This window comes from Dasypus novemcinctus, chromosome 7, assembly GCF_030445035.2.
Source record: "Dasypus novemcinctus isolate mDasNov1 chromosome 7, mDasNov1.1.hap2, whole genome shotgun sequence".
NCBI lineage: Eukaryota > Metazoa > Chordata > Mammalia > Cingulata > Dasypodidae > Dasypus > Dasypus novemcinctus.
This window is the reverse complement of record NC_080679.1, coordinates 87,622,082-87,633,496: the sequence shown is the minus strand read 5'-3', so window position 1 is coordinate 87,633,496 and position 11,415 is coordinate 87,622,082.

Genomic DNA, 11,415 nt, shown 5'->3' with positions numbered 1-11,415 from the left:
TTTTTTTTGACAAGTCTTTCGATCATTAAAGGCATAGGCCTTGAGGCATGGTCCTTAAAGAAGATGGTAATGGTGAAAAAAAGGTAATTTGTCATTCTGGATATAAAAATAGAAATTTAAAAAGTCACTGTGGACAGTAAGTGAGACATTGGGTGCAGGACTCATTTGGGATTTGGATGAAGGGGGAGATGAAATAAAGGTCTTGGGAAGGAGAGAGGATCTCAGAAAAATGGCAGGACAGGACCCAAGGAAGAAGTGGAGTGAAATATCTACGGTTGGACTCAGTAAGGGATTTTAAGAATAATGATACGTAATATTCAAGTTCAAGTTATTTCCCAAACAAATATCCTTTATTATATCCCAAACATCAATAGAAATCTGTTATAATGGCTGGTAATACTTTTGGGAACAAAGGAATAATTGTTACATTCATCCTTAGGATAATCAGGGTGAAAAAAGGATGGCAGTTGTAGGAGGTAAGATGGTGAGAAAGGACAGAACATAGAAGTGGGAATTCAGAGTAAAACGTGATTAAAGGGAGAAGGTAGGCTTCTTTAATTTCCACTGGAAATCTTTGATAATTTTGGGGTGCGGAATAGGGAGCTGAACTTCCCATGGTTATATGGGATGGGACCTTCAGTCATTTTATTTGGCTTTTAAAGGAAAGGCCACTAGGAAACTGGAGAATATAGGGACATCCAAATTATAAATAAATGAAAGAGTTACTTAATGGAAGTTAGTCAGGGAAGGCTTGGTTGCATGCCTATTGAGAGTTGTGGAGAAAGAACCTATAACAACTCAAAATAATGGTAAATTTTAACAGATTATGGATATTAAACCTATGGTTTCAAGTTGGAGACTAGAGATGAAGGGAGGAAGTTCTCTGTCCATAGAAATCTTTCCAGATTATCTGCTTAGGAAACTCTTGCAGGGAGGTCAGAGTTAAACATAGGGAACTTGATGATAGCTACCTTAATGTAATGAACACTGATGCTTTTTATCAGGAGATGTTATATTTTTAAGCTTTCTTCCCCCATATGAAACTTTAATATTTTTATGTGTCAGTCTTTTCCTTTGTAGTTTTTATTTGAGGTGTGTTGATATGAAAGGGATTTTTAAAAAACTTTTTAAAATTGAAGTTTATCATTCATGAACATCTAGAAACAATAGGTATGTAATAAAAGTTGTGAACTTAGAAACCAACATGCATCTCATCATACAGGGTTCCTATACATTGCCCCACCTCCAACACAACAATATAGGATTTCCATTATAGTTTTGTTTTGTGTTTTACCTAGAAATATCTTCTGTACCTCAGTATTATAAAGAAATTAACTTCTCATTTTTCCTCTACTACATATATGACTTTATTATTAATTTTAATGCTTAAATCATTGTTTTGTCTAGAATATGTACTGTATGAAGGGAGATAAGAATTCAACTTTATTTTTGATTTAAATGATGGCTAGCCAGCTGACATCACCATTTAGTGAATGCTCCCCTCTCCCATATGAAAAGATCACCTCTTTTTCATATAGCTAGTCCTTGTATGTTCCAGTAGTTCTTAAACCTTATTGTGCATCAGGATCACCTAGATAGCTTGTTAAATTACAGATTGCTGTGTTCCACTTTTTTATATCAAATTCCTAGATTATGAAAAATCTACTGGTCCAGGGACCACACTTTGAGAACAATTGCTATGTTCTAATATTCCAGCATGGTGATTAAAGCTCAGGCTTGGGTTTAAGTGCTGACTCAACCTGTTAATTCCTTGGACAAATCTGGCATCCTCTCTAAACTTCAGTTTAGTTATTTTTAAGTGGGCATAAAAGTTTATCTCATATAGTTGTTGTGAGAATTAAATGAGATAATATGTATTAAAGCCCTGAGAGTATTACTTGGCAAATAATAATTATGATATCATAGTGGTGTTATTCTTTTTCTTATTACTATTTCATTGCCATTATCATTATTACTATCTCTTTGTTTATTCTTCTGTCAATAGAACTAAGGGTTATTTCTAGTTTTTGTTATTATGAATTTTGCTGCCATGAGCATTATTATATATTTCTCTTGGTATATTTGTGCAATTTTCTTTAAAATTTATTATAGGATTGTAAGGTATTCACAAGTTCAATTTTACTAGGTGTGGTAGGTTGAATTATGTACTTCCCCCAAACACATGTTCTTAATCTTTCCTGTTGCTCTGTATCTTTGTCAACACTTGGTAATTTCAATTAAAATTTTTCTTGCCATTCATGTGGGTATAAAATTATATTTTATAGTTTTAATGTGCATTCCTGATAACAGGGTGGAGCAGCTTTTCTTATGTTTATAAGCCGTTTTGTTTCATCTTCTGAGAAATTCCAGTTGGGTATTTTTCCCATTTAAAAAAAAGCATTCTTTTTGTCTCTCAGGAGTAAATAACTCCTCTGGTTACTAATTCTCAGTAATATGTGTTGCAAACATCAGGATTAATTTCATTCAGGCTTCCTTCTATTAAGTGTGGATAGAGAGTAAGCAAAAACTGTTGGTAAAGGAAGGCTTTCTCTGGATATGGAGCATTTTTAGGCCTTGTTTTTCTGGGTTGAATGCCTCCTCCCAAACCCCTGTGTTGATTTGGAATCATAATTCTCAGTTTTTGCTTTGCTTCTCTTCTCAGCTTTTATATGCAGGTTAGGACCTATGTCATTCCTGCTCCTCAATCCCCACCAATCAGGTGGATCCCTGCTTTGTTTAAAGAACTATCCTGGCTTTATTACAATGAAAATGGCCCAAACAGCTGTCCTGTGTTCACAAGAAGGGAGGGGAGGAGATCAAATTTTACTCACTTTACTTCAGGCACTCTTAATTAGTCCAGTGGTTTCCAAATTTTGCTGCATTTTGGAATCACCTGGGGTCTTTAAAAAAATACTTCAGTCTTGTTTCCACTCTTTTATATTCTCATTTAAATGGTAAGGGGTGTGACCTGTACAGAGGGAATTTTTAAATCTCTTCAGGTGATTTTTTTTAAGGTTCAGTTTTAAAAATTTATTTCTCCTTTTGTGTTCCCTGTCTTCTTTTTTAAGGGGGCACTGGGAACTGAACCCAGGACCTCCCATGTGGGAGGGAGGTATCCAATGGCTTGAGCTATCTCTGCTCCTGCTTGTTGTGTCTCTCATTGAGTTTCCTTATTGTGTCTCTTTTTTTTTTTTTTTAAAGATTTATTTATTTAATTTCCCCCCCCTCCCCTGGTTGTCTGTTCTTGGTGTCTATTTGCTGCGTCTTGTTTCTTTGTCCACTACTGTTGTCGTCAGCGGCACGGGAAGTGTGGGCGGTGCCATTCCTGGGCAGGCTGCACTTTCTTTTTCACGCTGGGCGGTTTTCCTCACGGGCGCACTCCTTGCGCGTGGGGCTCCCCCACGCGGGGGACACCCTTGCGTGGCAAGGCACTCCTTGCGCGCATCAGCACTGCGCATGGCCAGCTCCACACGGGTCAAGGAGGTCCGGGGTTTGAACCGCGGACCTCCCATATGGTAGACGGACGCCCTAACCACTGGGCCAAAGTCCGTTTCCCTATTGTGTCTCTTTTTTGAGTCATCTTGTTGCATTAACTCCTGGGGCCAGCCCATTGCATCAGCTTGCTGTCTTGCTTATCTTCTTTAGGAGGCATGGGGAAACTAACAGGGACCTCTGATGTGGTAAGTGGGTGCCCACCGCTTAAGGCGCATCTGCTTCCTCTTCAGGTGATTTTAATGGGCACTTGATTAGTCCTTGAGACTCAAAGTGTTATGCATGGACTGGCAGCATTGATATCACCTGGGAGTTTGTTAGATGCAGGCTCTCCTGTCACATCTCAGAATTTGCATTTAAACAAGAACCTCAGGTGATTTGTGTGCATATTAGGGGTTTGGGATGCACTGGCTTTATCAGTCAGCTTTTGCTCCCTGTTGTTAACACCGTGGTAAGAAATTCTTTAAGGATGTTGCCTCCTCAGTAGTCTCAGATACACCTGCTTTGGTTGTGGTTTCTTTGCTCTGATTTCTCCCTTTCTCTCTCATTTGCTGTTAAAATTCCAGAAAATCCTCAAAATTCCCTATCCAATGGTGATTGCTTACCTGTTTTCTTGTATAGTTATGGATTTATTATTTTTTCTTATGTATTCTCTTCCATTTTAATGGAATTTTTTTTGAGGAAGAAGAGGTAAATACGTATGTTTTAGTTAGCCAACTTATTCCAGAAGTTCATATTTACTTTTCAAGATGAATAAAGGGTATAAAGTTCACTGTGAGAAATATAGGGAAGAATTCAAGGGAATTATTTGAAATTCCTTATCTTCCAAAGTTTGGGTCAGAAAGTGATAGTTACTAAATCTACCTTCTTACAGGTACTAAAGCAAATGTTTCATATCCAAAACGACAAGTTGCAAATAGTTTTTAAAATATGTCATTTAATTTCTTACAAAACACATTTATATATACATGTAGAATTTTGAACACAATTTTAAGTTGTTTACAGAGTCCTTGAAACTCACCTGTGAGCTGTAATAGGATACAGTTATGAATTTAGAAATGTTTTTAAATTAAAATAATGTAAATGTTGCTATGGGGGGAGTAGTGGGGTGAGGGGGGTGAGGGGTACATGGGAACCTCATATTTTTTGAATGTAATATTAAAAAAAATGAATTAAAAAATAAAATAATGTATATTCATTACAGAAACTTTAGAAAAAATTAAAAACACTTTTTATTCTAGTACTTATAAGTAGTACTATTTGCATATTTCCCCAGTCTTTTATTTTTGCACTTTTAACAAAGGATTGTGCAATATAAATTTTAAATGCAGATTCCCTCCACCACCAAGGAGTTCCAGGAATTAAGTTGTATCCAGCCCATTTGGGTAGTGTTTGTTAGTGGGTTGGGTATAAAAGTAAAAAAAAAAAACACTTATTTTTGAAAATGTAGGAAATGAAAGTAGATAAGGAAAATAAAAATAATGCATGATTCTACCAGACAAAAGTACTGGAGAATATTTTCTTCCAGTCTTTTTTTCTTCTGCGTGTTTAATTAATTTTCTTCACATAACATGCCATTAGCTATCATGATCACAAAGGAGGAACATCATACCTTATATTAAATCTGTCTTCCTGACTTTAAAAATGTTTTGCAACAGCCATGAATAGCATTACATTTTTTAAAAAATTCTGAAATAATTTCAGACTTTTATAGGACAGTTGCAAAAATTACACAAACATCATATAGAGAACTCCAACATATCCCCACCCCTCCAGATACTCAGACCCACCCATTTGAACATTTTACCACCTTTGCCGTGTCCCCTCTCCTCTCAATCCCTCTCTCTCTCTCTCTCATTTGAGAGCATACCATAATCTTTGAATTGGCCTTTTTTTTAGGAATGGAAAAGCTGATCTTAAAATTTATATGGAATTGCAAGGGACCCCAATTGTCTAACACAATCTTGGAAGAAAAAACTTGGAGAACTCACACTTCCTGATTTTAAAACATACTACAAAGTTATAATAATCAAAACAGTGTGATACTGGCATAAGGCTAGAAATATAGATTAATGGGATAGAATTGATATGTCCAGAAATAAAATCACAGATCTATGGTCAAATGGAACCAAGTATTCCTCAAAAATTATTTGTAGGCATGGCTTTTAAATTCACAAAAGATCAAGTTGACTTTTCCCCTTAGCTTTTGTTAGTGAACACATTATAATTCCAAGAGACAATTAGTATTTTTATGGGGTATATATGGTAATGCAGAAATAATACTCTTCTCTACCCACATAGGGGCATATTCATTTGAGATCTAGCTAACAAAACTGAGATGGATGCTAAGAAACTTTGGGTTATTTAAATCTTCCAACTATATGAGCGTAAAATTTTCACACCATGTTTGACTACCATCACGCCTAGCTTTTTATACTTGAATTCTTATTTCTAGCCTTAAAACAAATGTACAAAAGTAATTCATATACACGGACAATGCTACTTGACTTAGTTTCTCTTCTGAATATTTGGATGGAAGCTGCAGAGCATTCAGTTAGGTCTGAGCAAGCAGAGAGCAGAATAGAATTCAAACTGGGGCAGTTCAGAGTTTGAAAGTTCTAGATAATGTATCTGAAGGCAGATAATTGGGTGTTTAGAGTCAGACAGGAATTGAGAGTTCAGGAGAAGAAGTGTAACCAAAACCAAACTGGCAAGATAATTCAGATAAACATCTCTGTTTATGAAACACAGAACTGAACACTAAGTGTCAGGGAGACTGAAGCCATGGGGTAGCTGGACTTGTTTATTGGAAGCTCCAGGAAGAAGGTGTTAGGTCCTGGAAGTTAAGCTCCTTCAGAATAATAGAAATCAGTGCTATTGAATGGTTATGACAGTGGCTGAAAGGGAAAGTCTAAGGTCATAAATATTACTAGAAGGAAAGCCAAAAACAGTAACACTTCATTACTGAGCATTACTTCATAATTAAGTTTTCTAGGTTCAGGGATAGGATAAATATATGCTGAATTTATTTTTTGGATAGTGTAAAGATTTTATTTTAAGACGTAATGAAGAGTGTCTTTTTTTCAAAATGTCATTGTGATGATTTGATTTGATGTCATTGTGATGATTTGATGGACCTCAGAAAATCATGTCCTTAGAGCTAATCCATTCCTATGGGTGTGAGCCTATGGTAGGTGAGACTTTTTGATTAGGTCCTTTCAGTTAAGTGCCTTTTGATTAGATTACTTCAGAAGGGCATGACCCAGGGTTAGTCTTAATTCCTCTTACTAGAGTCCATTATAAACAAGATGAATACGGAAAGTGAAACAGAGGGAAAATCCAAAAGCTAAGAGAGAGAAAGCACTGCAAGTCAGAAGCTGAAATCAGCAGACCACAGAAGCAGAAAGAAAGCCAAGAAGTAGGAAGCTGAAGGCAAGGAAGCCCAGAGGAGGAGGGTGAGCCCTAGGAGATGCTGCCATGGGCCTTGCCATGTGAGAGAGGAGTCCAGGATTGCCACCAGCTCGTCTTCAGGGAGAAAAGCATTGCCTGATGAAGCTTTGATTTTTACATTTTTATAGCCTTAGAACTGTAAGCTTGTAAGCCAATAAACCCCCATTGTAAAAGTCAACCCATTTCTGGTATAATGCTTTCAGCAGTTTTTAGCAGATGAAAACAGTAATTTACCAATATTTATTCCATTATAAGAAAAGTTCCTCAAGGTTGGGTAACATGCATTAATTATTTCATCTCCCAGAGTATCTACACTTTGCTACTCAAAACATGATTCACAAATGAGTGGCCTCAGCCTCACTTGAGAGCTTGTGGGAAGTGCAGCATCTTCGGCCCCTCACTCCAGGTCCACTGAAACAGAATCTGCATTTTAAGGAAATGCCTAAAAGATTCGTCTACACAGAGCACTGGCTCTGTGTATTTTTTTCTTTGAGCAGAGTTGGTACACTGAATAAGTATTTATTGAGTGAATAAAAAGCTTTGAGGTCTATCAATCGTGGTGCTGCTTGTGTGCTCATATGGTGTGGGCCTTCTACCTCTTTTTTTTTTTAAGATTTATTTTTCTCCTTCTCCCCTTTGTTGTCTGCTCTCTTTGTCCATTTGCTATGCATTCTTCTGTGTCTGCTTTTTTCTTCACTTTAGGCAGCACCAGGAATTGATCCTGGGACCTTCCAGAATGGGAGAGAGGTGCTCAATCTCTTGTGCCACCTCAGCTCCCGCATCTCTTATTGTCTCTCCTCTGTGTTCTTTCTGTTGTGTTATCTTGCTGCACCAGCTCTCCATTCCAGCTAGCTTGCCATGTGGGCCAGCTTGCCTTCACCAGCAGTCCCTAGGAATCGAACCTTGGATCTCCCATGTGGTAGACAGGAGCCCAATCACTTGAGCCACATCCACTTCCCATTGTACCTTTTTTGAGAAGGAGCAGCTGAGGAGATGCCAGCTCTCACCATGGCCAACAAAAAAAACCCAAGGAAGGAGTCAGTACTGAGAACAATGATCAAATTAATTTGAAGGTGGTGGGACAGGGTGGTTCTGTGGTACAGTTTAAGATTAAGAGGTATACACCACTTAGTAAACTAATGAAAGTCTTCCGTGAAAAAAAGGTTCTCCCCCAGGAATTTTTCTTATGGTGAGAGACATGGTCTCTACCAGCACTAGAGCCCCTAATTTCCTCCACCAGAGAGGCATGGAGACTAGGTCTGTCTCATATCAAGTTTAAGAATCCGGGGGGGGGGGGGGGGGGGGGGGCACGGGAGATGCAAATGTGGCTCAGGTGACTGAGTTCCCGCCTAGCACATGGGAGGTCTGGGTTTAGTTCCTGGTGCCTCCTGGAAAAGTTGCACAATGGCAAGCTTATACAATGGGCTGGTGCAGCTAGCTGACACAACAAGATAATGCAGTGAGATGATGCAACCAAGAGACAGTGAGGAAACACGATGAGAGATATAACAAAGCAGGGAGTGGAGGTGGCTCAGACAATTAGCACCTCCCTCCCACATGGGAGATCCCCAGGTTCCGGTCCAGTACCTTGTAGAAAGAAAAGACCAGCAGACAACACATGGACAAAGCAAATGCAAACAACGATGGGGTAGGGAGAAATAAATAAATAAAATAAATCTTAAAAAAAAAAAAAAGAATCCAGGGGAAGGATACTGATGCTGATGGGCTCATGTGGTAAGCTGAATTAATGTACCCCCCAAAACACATATTCTGAATCTTAACCCCTATCCCTGTGGGTGTGAACCTATTGTAAATAGGACTTTTTCAAGATGTTATATTTAGTTAAGCTGTGGTCAACTGAATCAGGATGGGTCTTAATCCTATTACTGGAGGCTATATAGAGAAGACCTTAGGGAGAAGAAGCTGGAAGTAAACGGAACCTGAAAGACAAAGAAGAAAATACCATCATTTGCATTGCAATGTATCAGAAAAGCCAAGGACACAAGGATTGTGGTAGCAGCTCCAAAATGCTAGTCTTCAGGGAGAAAGCATCATTTTGCTGTCGTCTTGATTTTGGGCTTCTCCTAGCCTCAAAACCGTGAGGCAATACATTTTTGTTGTTTAAGACTACCCATTGTGTGATAGTTGGATAGCAGCCAGGAAGTGAAGACAGGTCATATTTTATCAGATTCCAATACCTGGACCAATAAACCCCAGTCAAAAGTTTAGGTGGGGCATTTTCCAGAAGAAAAGTGCTTTTCACAATAGATACAACAATTAATTCTTAATATCCAAAACACAATGACTTCAATCCCATACACAGAGTAATTATACTTTTTATGCTAGTTTCCTTTACTTAATGTCTGGGACTACTAAGGGAATTTTTATTTGCTGCACTAATCTGTCTTGGTAGTTCTTTAAACCCTCTACTAGTTGTCCACACTTTGAACTATTTTATTTCAGAGATGTGTTGATGACTGAAGATAGTCTTGTAATTCTCCAAGCAATTTTTCTCCATATTGATTTTCTCCCCTGTGGCATCATGTGGCAAAGCCAAATCAATTTCCACCAAAGAGAAATTTATAAGAATCCTGGACATAACCCTAAATCTCAGCTTTTGCTTTAGAGAGCTCCTTTTCATGCCCAGTCTATGACCTGCCTCAGGATGATTGACAGGAGGAATAATCTGTTTCTTTTAGGGTAATTTTCACCCCCACCCACAGGTGTGATATAGTCTCCATTATCTGGGCAAGAAGATTAAAATATTGAGCAGTATATATATATATATTATTTAAAGATTTACTTATTTCTCCCCCCGCCCCCCTGCCTGTTCCCCTTGTTGTCTGCTCTCTGTGTCCATACGCTGAGTGTTCTTCTGTGTTTGCTTGTATTCTCAGGCAACTCCAGGAACTGATTCTGGGACCTTCCTGAGTGGGAGAGAGGTTGTTACTCTCTTGCATCACCTCAGCTCCCCTGTTCTGCTATGTCTTCTTATTTTCTCTCCTCTGTGTCTCTTGTTGCATCATCTTGCTGCGCCAGCTTTTCGTGGCTGGAACTCCTGCGCGGGATGGCTTTTTCTGCACGAGGCAGCATTTCCGCCCAGGGTGGCTCTCCTGCATGGAGCTGCATTCCCCTGGGCTGGCCGGCACTCTGTGTGGGCCAACTTGCCCTCACCAGGATGGCCTGGGCATCGAACCTGGACCTCCTATATGATAGACAGGAGCCCAATTGGTTGAGCCACATCCATTTCCAGAGCAGTGTATTTTTAAAAGTTCACTTTTTTGGTCCTAAAACCAAATGATATAGACATTATATATATATGTAGGAAATCTTTCTCTTGTTCTAAAAGGGCACAGCTAGGCTAAAGATTAATCCAATTTATGTTGTTTAAACAGCAGGCATCTGAATCCTCAGCACCAGCATTCATATTTGTGATGACTTCACAGTTTTCTTCATGGTTTATCCTGATGATTCTCTCAAAATAAAGGTAGTCTGAGCCTTGCAAACAGAAATTGCTAGTAACCCTCTAATGGTTGTTTGGCTAAAAGAAACAAAGCCAAATTGTTCTTCCTCATCAAGCACCCCAGTGAGATAAGAGTAATAATACCTTGTTAGGATAATCAAAACAGATAACTTACGTAGGTACCTTATGGCCTTTAAAGTGTTATATATAACTTTAAAATAATAAGCTAATGTACTTTATTAGTTTATATAATAAACTAATAAAATTTTATTATTAGTTAAAATAATTAACTAATTTTTGCATACTTTCATTCATTCAAATAAAAATATTTATTTTATTTCTATTATGTATTTACTATTGATAGGCTCTGGGAAAAACAACAGGGAACAAGACAGATTTAGTCCATTCTGTCATAGAACATAGACTTTAGTGGAATCTTTTAAATGAAGACCTAAATCAATATCTTTTTTCACTCTTGGTGATGAAAACAAAAACAAAACCTTCCATGCCCCTATGAAGAGAGCTGCATTGTTGCTATCCCTGATGTCCTGACCTGACTCTAGAAATTGTATTTAGTTTACCTTAATGATTCATTCATTCATTCAGCTGGTAGCATTCTTGTTTCCTGTCTCCAGCAGATCTGTGTCTTCCAAACTGCAGGAATTAAAATTTCATGGGGAGAGAAATGATACCATGATACAGTTTAAAAGTATTTCTGTACTTTTTATGTAATCAGGAATTTTAATAAAGGAAATAACTCTTATTTATTGCTGATCAACCACTAAGCTCTTTTCCCGTGAATATTGTATTCTAACTCTCTGATAAAAAGATTTGCTTCTTATTTGATAGATGTTCCTTCAATTTTTTTTTTTTGGAGAATTTATTGTTAAACTGCTGTAATTTGACTTGAATGAGTCCAATTACTTAATTATTTTACTTAAGAGGTAAAAAGAAACACAAATGGGATATGGTGAAATAGTTTGAAAAGACATGAGAAGGGATTCATTTTC